Genomic DNA, 16,096 nt, shown 5'->3' on the forward strand with positions numbered 1-16,096 from the left:
AGAAGTATTTGGATGAAAATTCTTTTGAAGGAAGACTTTGCTTCATTTTCAGATATGAAAGTGGAAAGTAGTTAGGTTTCACTAGAAAAGTATGTCTTTGAGCCACTGGAGTGTTCAGACACTGTGTCTCTGTTTGTAAAATAAACAGTAAAAAGACGAAAGGAGAGAATGAATTTTAATGTGGTCATTTGCTGCGAGGGGGCAGCCAGCATTCTTTGTACTGCATTGCTGTGCAGAAATGAAAGAAGGAGACTTAAAGCTGCCACCTTATGGAAACAGTGACAGTTTTTAGGTGGCAGCCCCCCAACCCCTGGCCAAGATTATTCTAGTGACAATGTTTTTAAAGCGGAAGAAAAGTTTGCTATGTAAGAAACCAAAGTTCTTTAATTATAGAGCTAAAGATAGTAAAATACATGAAAAGATTCCCTTTTGACTGCAGAAGCGCCCATTTTTCTTTCTCAGTGACTACGCCCTCATCCTTTAAAAAGGAAAAAAGTAATAAGAAGCTTTGTCAAAACCTTAGAAGCCATTTATTTTCTCCCTTTCCTCTCTCTCTCCTTATTTTTCTCTTTTCTTTTGCTTTCCCTGCCCGTTCCTTTCTCACTCAGTTCCCTCCTTGGTCCCCTAGGTCTCAGTTTCCTCGTCTTTAGAATGGGGTAGTACCATCATCACATTGGCTTGCTGAAGGGTTCGGCGAGTTGGTGCATGAAGGTCTTAGTGTTCAAGAAATGCCACTTGTTGTTGTCATTACTGATGCAGCTTCACTTCGGAAAAGGTGGGCTCCTTTTTGTCCCTTCTTCTTTAAGGGAACCTTTTCAAATTATACACTATAGCGATTTGATTCATTATGAGCAGATTAACCCTTTATCTTGGAGTTCCGTGGCTAATAATGAGACTGACATTTGACTCAACATTTTTCTGTTTGATTCTTGGGACTACTTTCTACCTGTAGAAAGGAACCAAAGCCACCTGCTTATGACTCTTTCCCGTCGGTCAAACTGTCCTCCAAGAAACACCAACTTCCAGAGACAGGAAGAGTGTTGAGAAGTGGCAGTAAGTGGATGCCGACCCCATACAGACTTAGGAATGGGTGGGATTCCCATTTAATAATATAAGCAAATCAGAATAATGTCATCTCTTTTCAGTCTATTTTGTGAAATGCTATATAAAAAATAAGTAAAAGAAAAATGAAAAATTTAGCTAAGATATTTGTCTAGGACTATATTTATGGTCTCTCTTGAGTATCAACATTAATATCTTCAGTTTATGGATGAGGAAACTGAACTCAAAGAAGTTATGTGACTTACTGAAGGACCTACAGCTGTTTTAGGGTGGTGTGGTGGGAAGGTGCCAAAATATGGCCGAAGATTCTCTTACTTGAGTGAGTCTAGAAAGCAGATCTTTTGGTGTGTAGAAAGTACCAGGGTTAGATGTGGTCAGAGCGCGAGCCTCGTTCCTCTTCTGGGGGTTTCAGGACCCTCCTTGGACTGGGGCAAGGCAAAGCTCAGAGCTGGGATTAGGTAGGTCTCTCTGTGTGGGCTCCACTGCCATTCCTTCTTGTTTGGTAATGGCATCCTGATTTTCCCAGGGGAGATCCTCTTCCCCAATTTCCTCCCTTGCAGTTGGGTTGGGCTGGCCTCGCTCTCCCAGATCCAGGTTTGAACACTTTCTTAAGACCTATTGATAACTGCTGTTCATTCCCCTGAACACATGGGACAGCTCAGGGGTGGGCAGATGACCCAGGGTCATCAGTCAGACCTGGCTATAGCACTTTTGTTGGAGTTGTTGGGAATGTCGTCAATGCAGAGTCTTGATGACGTCCTTTGAGCCTCTGTCACTGAAAGAGTCCAGGCAGGGTTTGACTTGGATAGTTGGACCAAAGTAGAAAGAACACTGTACAGAATGTTCTGACACCATCACCCTGTAATAACTAAGTTATTAAAATTGAAAGTGTTCAGATAACGCCATGCCCTAGGGAAAATCCAGGCAATGTACAGTGACCATCCCAAGAAGCCCGGCAGTGACGGTGGGACGGCAGCACGAGACTCTGACCCCAGGTCTGGCTGTTCACTTCCTGGACGAGGGTCAGATCCCCTTGCCAAAGCTGTTTCTTCAGCTGTAAAATGGAGACTGCAACATGACCTAGAAGAGTCGTTATGAAGATTGAATAATAATATTGATACGTGGAAAGTTCATGGCTCTGAGAGCTGTGCAAATATTTGTGGGGAAGAGATGATTAATACTACTATTAGCCAGATTATTACTACTACTAAAATATCAGCAATAATAATGACTGCTACCAATTATTGAATAGTTACTGTATCAATTAGCTCTTACTGTACTGCAAATGATTCTGAAACATAGCAGCTTAAAACCCCACATTTATTTAACTCGTGATTCTATATAGAATTTGGGCTGGGCTCAGTGGGGAGGTTCTTCTGGTCCTCGATGAACTCATTCAGGCATCTGTGGTTGTTGGCTGGGCCGGTGCTGGGCTAGCTGGTCTGGATGGGGGACGGTTTAGTGGGGGTGACTCATCACTTCCTGTTTGGTCTCCCATCCTTCAGAGGCTAGCTGGGCTTGCCCACACGTGCATGCAGGGTTCTAGAGGGAGGGGGCAAGACCCCTTGAGGCCTGGATTCCAAATTGTTGTGCAACCACTTATGTACTGTTGGCCAAAGCAAGTCACAGAGCAGTCCAGACTTAAGGGGCAGGGAAATAGACTTCACGTCATGATGGGAGAGCGACATCTCATTTCTGAGGCTGTGAAAACTTGTGACCATTTTTTTTTTTTCAGTCAACCACATTTACCTTGGTCCACGTGCTGTGGACCAAGGTGAATTAATTGCTTAATACATGCTTAATGCTTGCGATGATCCTCTTAGGTCGTTCTGTTATTGATGTTGTTATTATTATCCCCCTGGAATACGGGGTATGTGGCTCTGAGGTCTCAGAGTGTGTTTGGGGAGCATGGGGAGGTAGGGCCAAGACAGGAACTCCACTTCAATAGCCAAGTCTTGTCTGCCCCCAACCCGTGAGGTCCTGGGGTGACCAGGACAGGTGTCAACAGTAGCCGTGATTGGCTGAGGCCTCGCTGTGGATCCTCACAACAAAGTTACCAGTGCCAGGACCATTCTTGTCTCCGTTTACCAGAAGAGGAGACCGAGGCACAGAGAGGGTAAGTCCTGTGTCGAGGGCACACGTCTAGAAAGAGGCAAAGATGAGATCACCTGTTCTGGGTGTCTTCCATTTGCTGTCAGGATCCCACCTCCGCCTTCCCACCCTGGTCTGTGCCCCGGGAGCCTGACGTGCGTGGGCTGCACCAGTGGCTTCCTTACTGTCCACCTCTTGCTTGGGTTTGGCCAGTGGGAGGCCTGGCTGGGACCAGGGGGAGGGAGGAGAGAGCGGGGGAGTGTTTGTTCCCTCAGTTTTCTTCCTGCCAAGCACCAAGGCCACGGCTCTGGTCAGGTGACCCTCACCCTGATGGTACGTTCTCTGGGTTCTGGTACCCGTTCCCTTCCCTTCCCTCTGCAGCCCTGCAGAGGTACCACCCTTGCTCTTACTACCTGGGGCTTCTGCACCACCCCTTGTTGGTTTCCTTAAATTCTGTCTACGTCTTGGCAGTCCCTTTGTTAAACTTTGCTCAAATTACCTCCCTTTAACGTACCATCCGATTCTAGCTGGGACCTTGAATCAAACACCAACTGACTCAGCAGTTTCTATATTTAATATTTATTGAAAAGATGAAAAGATTGGAATACTAATGACAAAAGTGCTAGGTGATACCCAAAGCTGAGCTCCCTGAATAATGAAATTGAAAGTCTTAAGATGAAAATGAGGCATAATAAGGTTGTCTCTATACTGGCCAAAGGCAGGAGGCCCTGTTTCTGTCTGGAGGGACACCAAGCATTGAATACTGTTTCTGTGTTATTTCCAAAGAGCTTGGATTGCATTTTAATTAATTTGCCTTGAAATTAACATACCCTAGTCTTTCTTGAGCCAGGCTCAAACTTTCCAGCATATCCTGTTGCAAGGAAATGCTTCCATAAATCAGAATGAATGTGGCATTGGAGACTGGGAGGAGAGAGGGAGATATTTATATATGGGTGTTTTATATTCTGCTCTTGTGCAAAACTTTAGATATATATATTGCAAGAGACACTTTTCCAGACTGGCAGCCAGTAAACCCTGAGGACGTTCTGGGTGGGGTTGTTCCTCTATCTCCAGGGGATGCGTTACAGCCAGGCACACCTGTTTATGGTGGACTGCGGGGAGAGGAGAGAAAAGTCAGATCGGACCTGGTTCCAGTCCAAGCTCTGCCCCCTACCAGCTCTGTGACCTTAGCTATATTATTTAGCCTGTCTGAGCCTCAGTTTCCTCGTGTGTAAGCTAAATGAAGGGGAGGCAGACCAGGAGTTCCCCAAAGTCCTCAGGCACCCCCTCTACACCTCGGCCACCATATTTCTCACCAGGTGGTGCCTGATTGGGATCTCAACAGCTATGGGGACCCCCAAACCCTCAGATCTGCACTTTGCCTGGAAGGAGTTGGCATAGCTAAGGGCTGCCCACAGAACTAGGTCTTGTAAAAATGGTCAAGAAGTCTAATTTGCAGAATGACTGAACAGACACCTTGTAGAAGAACGTGTTCAAACTTGGGTTCAAATCCCGATTCTGTCCCTTGTTAGCTAAGTACCAGTGGGGAGGTGACCTCACTTCTCTGATGCTGCCTTTCCTGCACTGTGCAACGGGAGTCATTGTAGAGCTCTCGGAAGGTTGGTGGGAGGGCTCAGTGAGATGTAGTGCACATAATGCCCTCAGCCGTTGCCTGGCGCAAAGTAAGTGCTCAGAGCATGGCAGCAAAAGCCAGACAAAAAGAGAATATGTGTTCATGTACTCAACAAATACGTACTGAGCACCTTCTTAGTGTGGTCTATACTATATCGAGCAGGCGATGGAGTGATGCACGAGGTCAGTACAGTCTCTGCCTTTAGGGGAAGAAAGACATTATATCAATGACACAAATAGTTAAAGAATTACAATTTTTAAAATTAATTAATTAATTTCTGGCTGCGTTGGGTCTTTGTTGCTGCGCGCACGCTTTCTCTAGTTGCGGCGAGTGGGGGCTACTCTTCGTTGCGGTGCGCGGGCTTGTCATTGTGGTGGCTTCTCTCGTTGCGGAGCACGCACGCGGGCTTCAGTAGTTGTGGCACGTAGGCTCAGTAGTTGTGGATCACGGGCTCTAGAGCGCAGGCTCAGTAGTTGTGGCTCACGGGCTTAGTTGCTCCGCGGCATGTGGGATCTTCCTGGACCAGGCCTCGAACTCGTGTCCCCTGCATTGGCAGGCAGATTCTTAACCCCTGAGCCACCAGGGAAGCCCAAGAATTACAGTTTTTAATAAGGCTAGGATGGAAACAAATAAGAGAGAGACTCAAGGGAAGGCTCCTGAGTTAGGAGGGAGTAATCAAGAAAGGAAGTGGCGTTTAAGTTCAAAGTTGTATTAGCTAAGGTGATGGCAGCTGCTCTGCAGATAAACCCCAATCTCAGTGCCTAACACAATAGGAGTCTGTTTGTTGCTCATGCAACACTTGATTATGGGTTTGGTAGGCATTTCCATGTGGTGATTCAGGAACTCAGGCTCCTTTGATCTTGGGCTCAGCTGTAATAATAATAGAAGAGTTCAGCAGGGTTGCAGAATATAAGATCAATCTTCAAAAATCAATTGTGTGTTTATACACCAGCAATGAAAAAATCTGAAAATGAAATTAGGAAAACTGTTCTACTGACAGTAGCGTCAAAAGGAATAAAATACTCAGGAATAAAGTTAAGGAAGTGCAAAACTTATATGATGAAAACTATAAAACATTATTGGAATATATTAAAGAAGACCTAAATAAATGGAAAGACATCCTGTGTCTATATCCTGAACATTTAGAAATAAGGTACATGTGTGAAAAATGCTTTCTAGATCATAGGATAATGTGAGGGGTATTTAATGATACAATATGTATCTGACCATATGTATACAATGAATATATATGAAAACTACTTCTCAGATCAGAGGATAGCTTGGGGAGGAATCAGTGATACAATATAATATCTGTACACATAGAAATTTTACACACACACACACACACACACACACACACACACATGCTTCTCCCTACATAGGATAATGGGTCTTCAGTAATACAATTTGTATCTGACCATCTATATTCAGTGTATGTGTATGTAAACTATTTCTTATGTCAAAGGATAGCTGGGGGTTCAGTGATACAGTGTATATCTGAACCTATGTATGCAATGTATGTGTGTGAAACCACTCCCTAGATAGCTGAGGGGTTCAGTGATACAGTGTGTATCTGAACATACCCATACAATATATATGTATATACGATGTAAATATAACTAAAGCGTATCAGTTCCTTTCCAGTGCAAGTTCTGCCACCCTGCCCTGAATTTGATTGTTTTAGTAGTAGTTTACATGGATTGAGGGCTGACTATGCGTTAGCTACTCTTCCAAGCTTTTTGCGTGTGTTATCCCATTTAACCTTTCCAAGAAAGCTTTGTAGTTGCTCTCGTAGCACTCGAAGACTCAGAGAGGATAGTAACTTGTCCAAGGTCACCCAGTCCGTTACTGGCAGAGCTGAGACTTGAACCAGGTCTGTCTGACAGGCCAGCTCTTGGCGCTAGCTGCAAGGGGTGCATGGCTGTCACTGTGTGCCGTGCTCTCCGCTTGAGCCCCAGGGGAAGGGAAAGTACTGGCTGCATCAGCCACATCTGTGGGACATGGAACCGTCACCCCCACCCCCGCCCACCTGTGGTCACATGTGAAGTGCTGGGCTGCGTCATCAGGGTCCCTGCTGTCTGTTCTGACTGCGAAGGTGAAAGTGACACCCAGGTGGGCCCCTGCCTGCTGGCGAAGCTCTGGAGCAGCCTGTAGGGTAACGTCTTGGGGCCTCCACCAACCCTGGGCTCTCCTAGGACAGGCGTCCTGTAAGCTTCCCCAGAGACCCCACAGGGAGGTGTACTAAGACAAGACAGAAAGCAAGAACCAAGCTCCAGACACATACGGTGCAGTCTGTATCTTGTTCCCGGTTTTCCTTCCTGTGAGTTAAACTCAGGAGAAGCTCATCCTGACAGCTTTCCCAGGGGTTCGTTAGAGTGGGAAGAGGTTAGTACCACTCGGCTGGGCTCCCTCCTCTCCGTTTGCCCTGCCTGCAAGTGTGGCCCTGTGGGGTGAGAGATGCCCGGCTGAGCCACTGAATGGCCGAGCAACCTGGCAAACCTTCTTGTGTCTGCGGACCTCAGCATCCTCGGCTGTGATGTGGGACTGACCGCCATCTTGTCACCACGTGACAGCCGTTGCGGGCATTTAAGTGAAATCCATGGTGCTCCAAGAGGTTGGTGCGTGGCAGATGTCTGCTTAATGCCTTTTCTTCCAAGTGGTTAATAAATCTGCAAGAATAAATACAAAATGAACTTGGGAGAGTGCACTGGCCCCTCTGTGCTCTGGAACACACTGGGCCCCACACCACAGGGGTTCCTCTCGTTGTGTTCTAGAACACACTCTCTCTGCATGCTGGGATTCACCTTCCTGGTCCTCTAGAATGCAATCATTGGGCTGTAGAACGGTGGTTCTCCATCCGGGTTCTTCCTGCACAGTGCTTGGCGTTCTGCGGTGGTGGCGAGGGGTCGTCTCAGAGGGGACGGGGGGAATGAGCAAGCAGGCTGAAGGTTTCTTGCCCCTGATAGAGCAGCTCTGTTTTAAAGATCTGTTTCATACCCTGGGAGAGAGATTATTGGAAGAAAGTGGCCCACTCCTGGGTTATGGACTGAGGCTGCAGGGTTAACAGGTTTTATGAGCACCAAGTCACGGAAGTTAAAAAATAAACAAGTTACAGGGGCTAGGTTACTGAGAGGGAGTGAAATAGGGCAGATAAAGTGGAAATCGAGTCCAGTTTTCATCCAGCCTGGAGCTGACAAGGGCTACAGAAATTCACTGTGTGTGAGCTTGGACTTTGTAGCCAGGATCCACTGGAATTAAATACTTCTGAACTCTATTATATTGTAAGAGGTGGATTGGATTATGAAACTATTCCTCAGGATTGCTCCATTTGGAAGAAAAAGGGAGTTTGAAATTGATGGAACTTAAGGCAAAAATGCAAGAATTCTGGCACAAATGCATCCTTATAAAATCATTTCTGGGTGTTCCAGCCCAGGAATCACCTCTTATCACCTAGTGGTTTGGGGGTCACTCTTCACTGACAGGCACATATGGTGTTTTTGGGGTTTTGTAGGACAGAGAGCCCTCACATTTGCTTCTTGGTGCTATAAAGTATCCATTTACAAGGTTAGTTCTTGGAGGTAACATGGAGAAAGTCTTTGCTGGATGCTAATGGGTCCTTAACAGCTGTCCAACACGTGATGATTTCTCCTTTGTAACACAGAGCAAGCCTCAGCTCAGAGTCGTAAGACCGCAATTGTAGCTAACATTTTTCATTGTATTTGTATTTTCTTATTTTTTAAGAAAAAAATGATACTAGTGTTTCATTTATGGCAGGGGTTTTATTTTCCTCTTAAATAATCAATTAAGCAAAATGTGAGTCTGTTTAGAGAAACAATCAAGTTGACTCAGGCAAGAATCACTGATGGATGCTAAAGCCACAAGTGAGTTTGTTGGGAACAGGGCATCAGCACTGCTCAGCCCTTGTCCCTGCAGATTACTTTAATTACAGAGGAAAGAAAAGGTGCACTTACAGTGCGGAACCCTGGTGGACCCCACCTTTACCAAGCCATCAAAATTTACAGCATCATTAATGGGACACAGATGACATCATGGGCCCCTGATATGATGCTCTGAGAAGGGCTCAACGTCACTGCTGGGGTAGTCCTGCCCAAAACACATAGTCTGAATCTAACAATGAGGTACCATCAGACTAACCCAAACTGAGGGAAATTCTACAAGACAACTGGCCTGTGCCCTCCCAAAATGCCAGTGTCGGGAGAAAAGACTGAGGGATGTCCCAGATTTAAGGAGACTGAAGTGATGGGGCCACTAATGCTGCGTAATTGGGACTAGTGGGGAAGTTTGACCTCGAACTGTGTATCTGATGACAGCAGGGGCCTAGTGATGGCCTTCCTGAGCTTCATCGTTGTGTCATGGTTCTGTGAGAGGATGGTGTGGTTTTTAGGAGAGACACATTCAAGTGTGTCCACTCTCAAAAGGTTCTGCAACAATGACAGTAATGTGTGTGACTGTGCGTGTGTGTGTGTGTGTGACTGAGGAGGAGTGAGTCTAGGGGAAAGGCAGACAGTTGTTCACTTCACTTGCAATTTTTCTGTAGGTTTGACATTTTTCCAAATGCAATCTTTTAAAAAAGAAAAAATAGCTGGTAATTAGTGTAGGTGTGACACGCAGGTGTGAGGTGGTTACAGCATTCCTCAGGCTGAGGTTTGGGGGAAAAGGAATGAACAGAGCTCTTAGGAGTCCCCGGCTTTCATGTCCAAGGGTGCCATGCCCACCAGAAAATAAACTGCACCCATATATTCCACCAAATAAAGCACATTTGTAATTTAGCTGGAAAACAAAACAAACCATGAGATGCAGCACGTGTCATACAGGGGCCTATAAACATGCAGGTTCCTCTCGTAAACAGAGTGCGTGGAAACACATCTTGACTTCCTCCTTCACCAAACGCTCTTGCAACTTAAAAATCACTCTGACCCAATTCTTTTCTCCACACCCCCCCCACCCGCCCCCCGTCTCTGGTGAGGTTTACTAGTGAGTTCTGTTTGGTCCTTGCTGGCTTGCAGCCGGAGCCTCTCCAAGTGCTCACTGTCCTGCTGGCTGCCTAATTGTTATTTCTCCAGCACAATGAACAGCACCCCACCCCGCCCCCCCTGAGATGTCTGTTTAGTTTCCAAGGGGTTCCTGGTGAAAGGCAGAGAGCCTGGCCACAGCCTGCAACCTGAGACAGCCGGGCGGCCCCAGAGCAGACAAAAAGTGTGCTGTGGGCCTCGGGACGCAGCCCAAGCACAATATCCTTGGCAGTGAGCACCCACAAGTGATGGTCTTCTCTGCTCCCCAGTCTGGCAGCGAGACCAGCCCACCCCAGGGCACGCCACCAGGTTGCACGTGGCTCCCAGGACCTGCCACATATTTGGAGATGCCTTAGGAAGAGGTCCCGGTTACCAGGGATACAGACCTGGGAGGGCTGGGATCCGCATCAGAATCCCTCTCTCACTTGCACCAACCTCTGCTCTTCCTTCGTCGACCTTGGACCCCAGCCCCCAGCCCTTCTTCAGTGGAGAGGCCTGCTGAGTAGCCAGGTGTGGGGGCTGCTTGGGAAGTCAGCTTCCACTGTATTTGGGGCAAGGGCGTGCCCTGCACCTGCTTCCCTGCTGTACCTGACGAATGTGGGGGATGCTAGGGTCGGAGGGGTCTGCATCCAGGAGGATGGCTTCTGTTTCTCAGATGAGTTTACCAAGGAAAATGGGCTTGGGGTTTTTCTAGGATCAGCTTAGCCACTTGCTCCGTGCCCTTGTAGAAGCTGCCTGCTCTCTTTGGCCTCTGTAAACTAGGGGGTTGAACTGAACTGGTGGCCTGGCCCACTGTGTCCCATGGAACAGGGGGAGGTTATACGATGAAATATCACACCCCCATAATGGGCTGTTGTAGGACAGCTCTCGTTCCCCGGGATACATGGAGGCTTTCTAGGAGTTGCTTGAATATGGATAGTTTTAAGGGAGTCAACTTCTGTAGACTTGAACTTGCCTGCCTTCCTCTTCTGGTTTGTGAGAATTCTGGACAATTGGTTACATCCCTGAGACACTTAATACATACTGAAACATTGTTTTTATGCTTAGAGTCAGATGGACTCAGATAATTATGAATAGGATTTTAAAATTCATGACTATCCAGGGTACATTTGAAAATCCTGCAGGACACAAGACAGTTTATGACTGCAGGCTGCTAAATTTGGAGGTAATTTGTTTTGCAGCAGTAAGAGCTAAGACACGTGCCATGAGATGATTCTAAAGCAGAAACTTATCAAAATAATTGAATGCTTTTGGATGCCCTTTACTAGGTGCGTAAAATGAAGCTTGAGAGGCCAGGGAACCAGCGAGTTGTAAAACCCATTTCTTCTGTTTTTGCCTAGCTTTACTGAGATGTAATTGACATGTAACACTATGTCCATTTAAGATGTACCACGTGATGATCTGATACGTGTATATATTATGAAATGATCACCACAGCAAGGTTAGTTAACTCCATCACTTCGCATAGTTACCATTCTTTTGTGTGTGTGGAGAGAACATTTAAGGTCTACTCTCATAGCAACTTTAGAGCATACAGTGCAGTGTTGTTAACTGGTCACCGTGCTGTGCATTAGCTCCCAGAACTTGCTCATCTTCTTAATGGAAGTTTGTGCCCTTTGACCAATATCTCCCCATTTCTTGCACCCCCAGCTGCTGGCACCACCATCTACGCTCATTTGGCAAAACCCACTTCTAACACTGGGGAATCCAGCTCCCTGAGGGAGATACTATTTCCACACATCTCAAGCATTTCACCACAAAACAGAGCTGCTGCGGCTTATGACAGGGCCCCAGGCTGAGTCCAATCAAACCCAATGTTCCAATCAGGTTTAATAGGCGGGGAAAATGAGCGCTCCCTGAGATTGGGAGGGAGGATACTTTGTCAGTAATAATAAGCTGTCGACAGACAGGATGCTGCACAGGACACGCCTGATCGGAACCACATGTGTTCTCAGGGACTGTCTCCAAAGTGCCTGGGCCATTTGTGTGTCTGCTGCCCCTGGGGGCCCAGGTGCTGGGGACTTTGCCATCCTGTGTGCTGGTGGGATTTGCCATTTTCCTTACACATGTAGTGCCAGGCAGGCCAGAACAGAGCCTCACGCAGAGACAGTGAGCATCGTTCCATGGCCCTTCTACGTGGTGCCGGGCCACATTCCAAGGCAGGGGACCTCCCTGGGAGAGCAGACGTTTTGGAAGGAGCCTGGCTTAACCCTGTGCCTGTCAAAAGCCTAGCCTGAGGTGAGAGCTGGTCAAGAGACAATCCTGATGTGGATGTGGAAAAATTGGAACCCTCACACATTGGTGGTGGGGATGTAAAAGGGTGCAGCTGCTGTGCGTTCAGTAGGTTCAACATAGAGTTACCCTCTGACCCAGCAATTCCACTCCTGGGTTTATACCCAAGAGAAATGAAAACAGGTGTTCAAACAAAAACCTGTACACAAATGTTCGTAGCAGCATTATTCACAATAGGTAAAAGGTGGAAACAATCCAAATGTCCATTGACAGATGAATGGATAAACAAATATGGCTTTTGATACAGGAATATTATTCAGCCTTAAAAAGGAAGGAAGCACTGATGCATGCTACAGTGTGGCTGAACCTCGAAAACATTGTGCTAAGTTAAAAAAAAAGCCAGTCACAAAAGGCCCTTATTGTAGGAAATGTCCAGAATAGGTAAACCCATAGAGACAGAAAGCAGATTAATGGTTGCCAGAGGCTGGGAAGAAGAATGGGGGTGACTGCCAACAGGTGCAGGTTTCCTTTTAGGTAATGAAATGATCTGAACTAGATAGTGGTGACTTAGTACATTATGAATGTACTAAATGACACTAATGGTCAATTTTATGTTATGTGTATCTTACCAAATTGAAAAACAATTGAAAAGGAACAATTCTAATCACAGTGGGGACCGGGAAGGAGCATTTTCCACTCATAGATGCATGGTTTGGACTTGCTTGCCATGGGCATCCTGTAGACGTTTGCATCCCTTAGACTTAAAAGCAGAGTGTTGGAGGCACCCCAAGTGAGCAGAGAGAGTGAACCCTGATTACACAGGTGCTACAGGCCAGGTGTGGGTGAGTGTTTACACACACTCTCTCTTTTATCCCACACAACTGCCCCAGAAGGAAGGTTCTATCTTATTCTCATCTTACACCGCGGAACCCAAGGCACAGAGGGGTAAAATAGCCCTCCCTAGGTCCCAGAGCCAGTGATTTGCACAGCTGGGATTTGAACTGGAAGTCCACTCAACAAAGATCTGTTGATGTGTTACTGTTGTTGAGGACAGTGAGTGCTTGGCAAGGTCCAGGATTGGGGCTCCCAGAGCCCAGTGATGCTGGCAAGAAGACATCACCTTTGGGGCTACCAGAAACTCTTGCAGTTGTCATGCTAAGGAACTGCAGAAACCAGCTCTTCTTCCATGAGATTGAAAAGCCTGGATCTGAGAAAGCCAGAGACCAAGATGGGGGCAGTGGGACAAGGACAGGTTGGGGAGGGGAGGTGACCAGTCCTGCTCATTCATTCTTCCCACAGATCCAAGAGAAGGCACAGTCACTGTTCCTGTTCTGCAGGGTAGGAACAGAGGCTCAGAGAAGCAGCATCACTTGCCCAAGGTCCCACTCTTAGGTGGGAACATCTGCCCTTTGCCCCCAAAATGTAACTCTCCCGACTCTGCCAGTGATATTTCGTGTCCTGTTTCCCCTGCTAAACTAACGTATGCTCATGTGGAAAATATTGGGCTGGCCAAAAGTTTCCTTTGGTTTTTAAGTAAAAATAAAAGACACATTTTTCATTTTCACCAAGAACTTCATTGAGCAACGTATTCACCGTTTTGTTCCACTACCTTCTGCCATTTTTCAGGCAACTTTATAATTCCATCTTCCCAAAACTTTTTATCTTTTTGAGCAAAGAACTGTTCCAGGTACCTTTCCCAGTCTTCCAGGGAATTGACATTTTTTCCATTAAGAGAATTTCGTAAAGACTGAAATAAATGGAAATCCGAAGGTGCAATATCTGGTGAATACGGGAGATGAATCAGAACTTCCCAGCCAAGCTGTAACAGTTTTTGCCTTGTCATTAAAGAAACATGCGGTCTTGCGTTATCCTCATGGAAGATTATGTGTTTTTCTGTTGACTAATTCTGGACGCTTTTCGTTGAGTGCTGCTTTCAGTTGGTCCAATTGGGAGCAGTACTTGTTCGAATTAATCATTTGCTTTTCCAGAAGGAGTTCATAATAGAGGACTCACTTCCAATCCCACCATGTACACAACATCACCTTCTGTGAATGAAGACTGGCCTTTGGTGTGGTTGGTGGTGGTTCATTTCGCTTGCCCCACGATCTCTTCCGTTCCACATTATTGTACAGTATCCACTTTCCATCCCCCGTCACAATTTGTTTCAAACACGGAACGTTTTCGTTACGTTTCAGTAGAGAATCGCATGCGGAAATATGGTCAAGAGGGTTTTTTTCGCTTAACTTATGTGGAACCCAAACATCAAAGCGATTAACGTAACCAAGCTGGTGCAAATGATTTTCAACGCTTGATTTGGATATTTTGAGTATGTCGGCTATCTCCCACGTGGTATAACGTTGATTGTTTTCAATTAATGTCTCGATTTGATCACTATCAACTTAAGCTGGTCTACCTGACCGTGGAGCATCGTCCAGCAAGAAATCTCCAGCATGAAACATCGCAAACCACTTTTGACACGTTCGGACAGTCACAGCACCTTCTCCATACACTGCACCAATCTTTTTTTGTGTTTCAGTTGTGGTTTTACTTTTTTTGAAATAATGAAGCATAATAGGCCGAAAATGTTGCTTCTTTTCTTCCATCTTCAATATTAAAATGGCTACACAAAAATTCACCACTTTTGATTTTTTTTTTTTAATGCACGCTGATATGACAGCTGCCACAATACAAGCTAACAAACTTGTTTCGAATGAAGTTAGAGACAACTAAGTGCTACTAGAGCCATCTTACGGAAAAAAATGAACAAACATTTTGGCCAACCCAATATAAGAATACAGAAAGAAAACCCCACATAGGATAAAATAGAAACCTTTCATAATGTTATCATCCAGAGAAACCTACCATTACCCCTTTGATATATTGCTATTTTTGTCTACGTTGATGCATAAACACACACATGCTTACATATCCTTCTAAAATTGGGATCATGCTAAATATACAGTTGTTTTATACTTTTTATTTAATATATTGCTTATGTTTTCTATTGATTCATTATGGGAAAACTGGATTTTTAATGTCTCCCATTTAATAATCTCCCAGCGTCTCCCATCATCTGGATCTTCCCGAATATAACTAACGATGGATCTGTAGGTGTTTTCCCAATTATTGTTCTTAAAATCAACCCTGTTATGATGGTCCTTTAATATAAATGTTGTATTTGGCATATAGTAGGTACTCAATATTTATGAATTAATGAAGGATGGATGAATGAGTGGTTTTCTTTAGGATAGGTCTTGGATATAGACTTATTTTGTCTAAAGTAGGTGGTCCATGCCTCTGGTTGGCCCATTTAGTCCCTATTTTCTCCTGATATGGTTAGTAATAGTGCTCTCTTTTACTCTCAAAAGTGTCCTGATTTGGATGATAAATTGTAAGGTCACCCTAATCAAATGGTATGAATCTTTTTGAGGTTCTTGATACACATTGCTGTATTGCTCTATAGATGTGTTGTACCAATTTACACCTAACCTGTAACCTATTCCTAAAAGAAGAGGAGGGCTTGATGAAAAATGACTTGATGAAAAATTTGAGAAATGGAATTAATCTTGTAAAAATGGAATTGGTTTCATAAAAATGGTATTAGATTTGTGAGATTCAGAAATGGCTTAAATTCATTTTCCCCCTAAGCTCTCATGTTCTTAGAATCTACCTTGGTCACATGTTGAGCTTAATTTTTGTTTATCAAGCATTTTAATAAAAATATACTCGTTCTCAATGATTATAGCTTTTTGATGGGAGCAGTCATGAACCTGAAGCTCTTTGGGTTTGAATCCCTACTCTGTCACTCACCACCAGCTATGAAACTTTGAACAAGTCCCATAACTGAGTTTCGATTTCTTCCTCTGCAAAATGGAAGTGGATATTCCCTCATTTCAGAAAGTCATGAGGATTAGACATCAGTGTGCAAACCAGGAAAGCCAATTTCATGCTGACTCTACCCAAAGCCAGTCTTTGCCTAATGAGCCATTCACCCCACCTATTTAGCAGCAGCACCTGGTCCTTCCCAGTTTTCCACATGCACACT

Source organism: Balaenoptera acutorostrata, chromosome 19 (assembly GCF_949987535.1).
Source record: "Balaenoptera acutorostrata chromosome 19, mBalAcu1.1, whole genome shotgun sequence".
Taxonomy (NCBI): Eukaryota; Metazoa; Chordata; class Mammalia; order Artiodactyla; family Balaenopteridae; genus Balaenoptera; species Balaenoptera acutorostrata.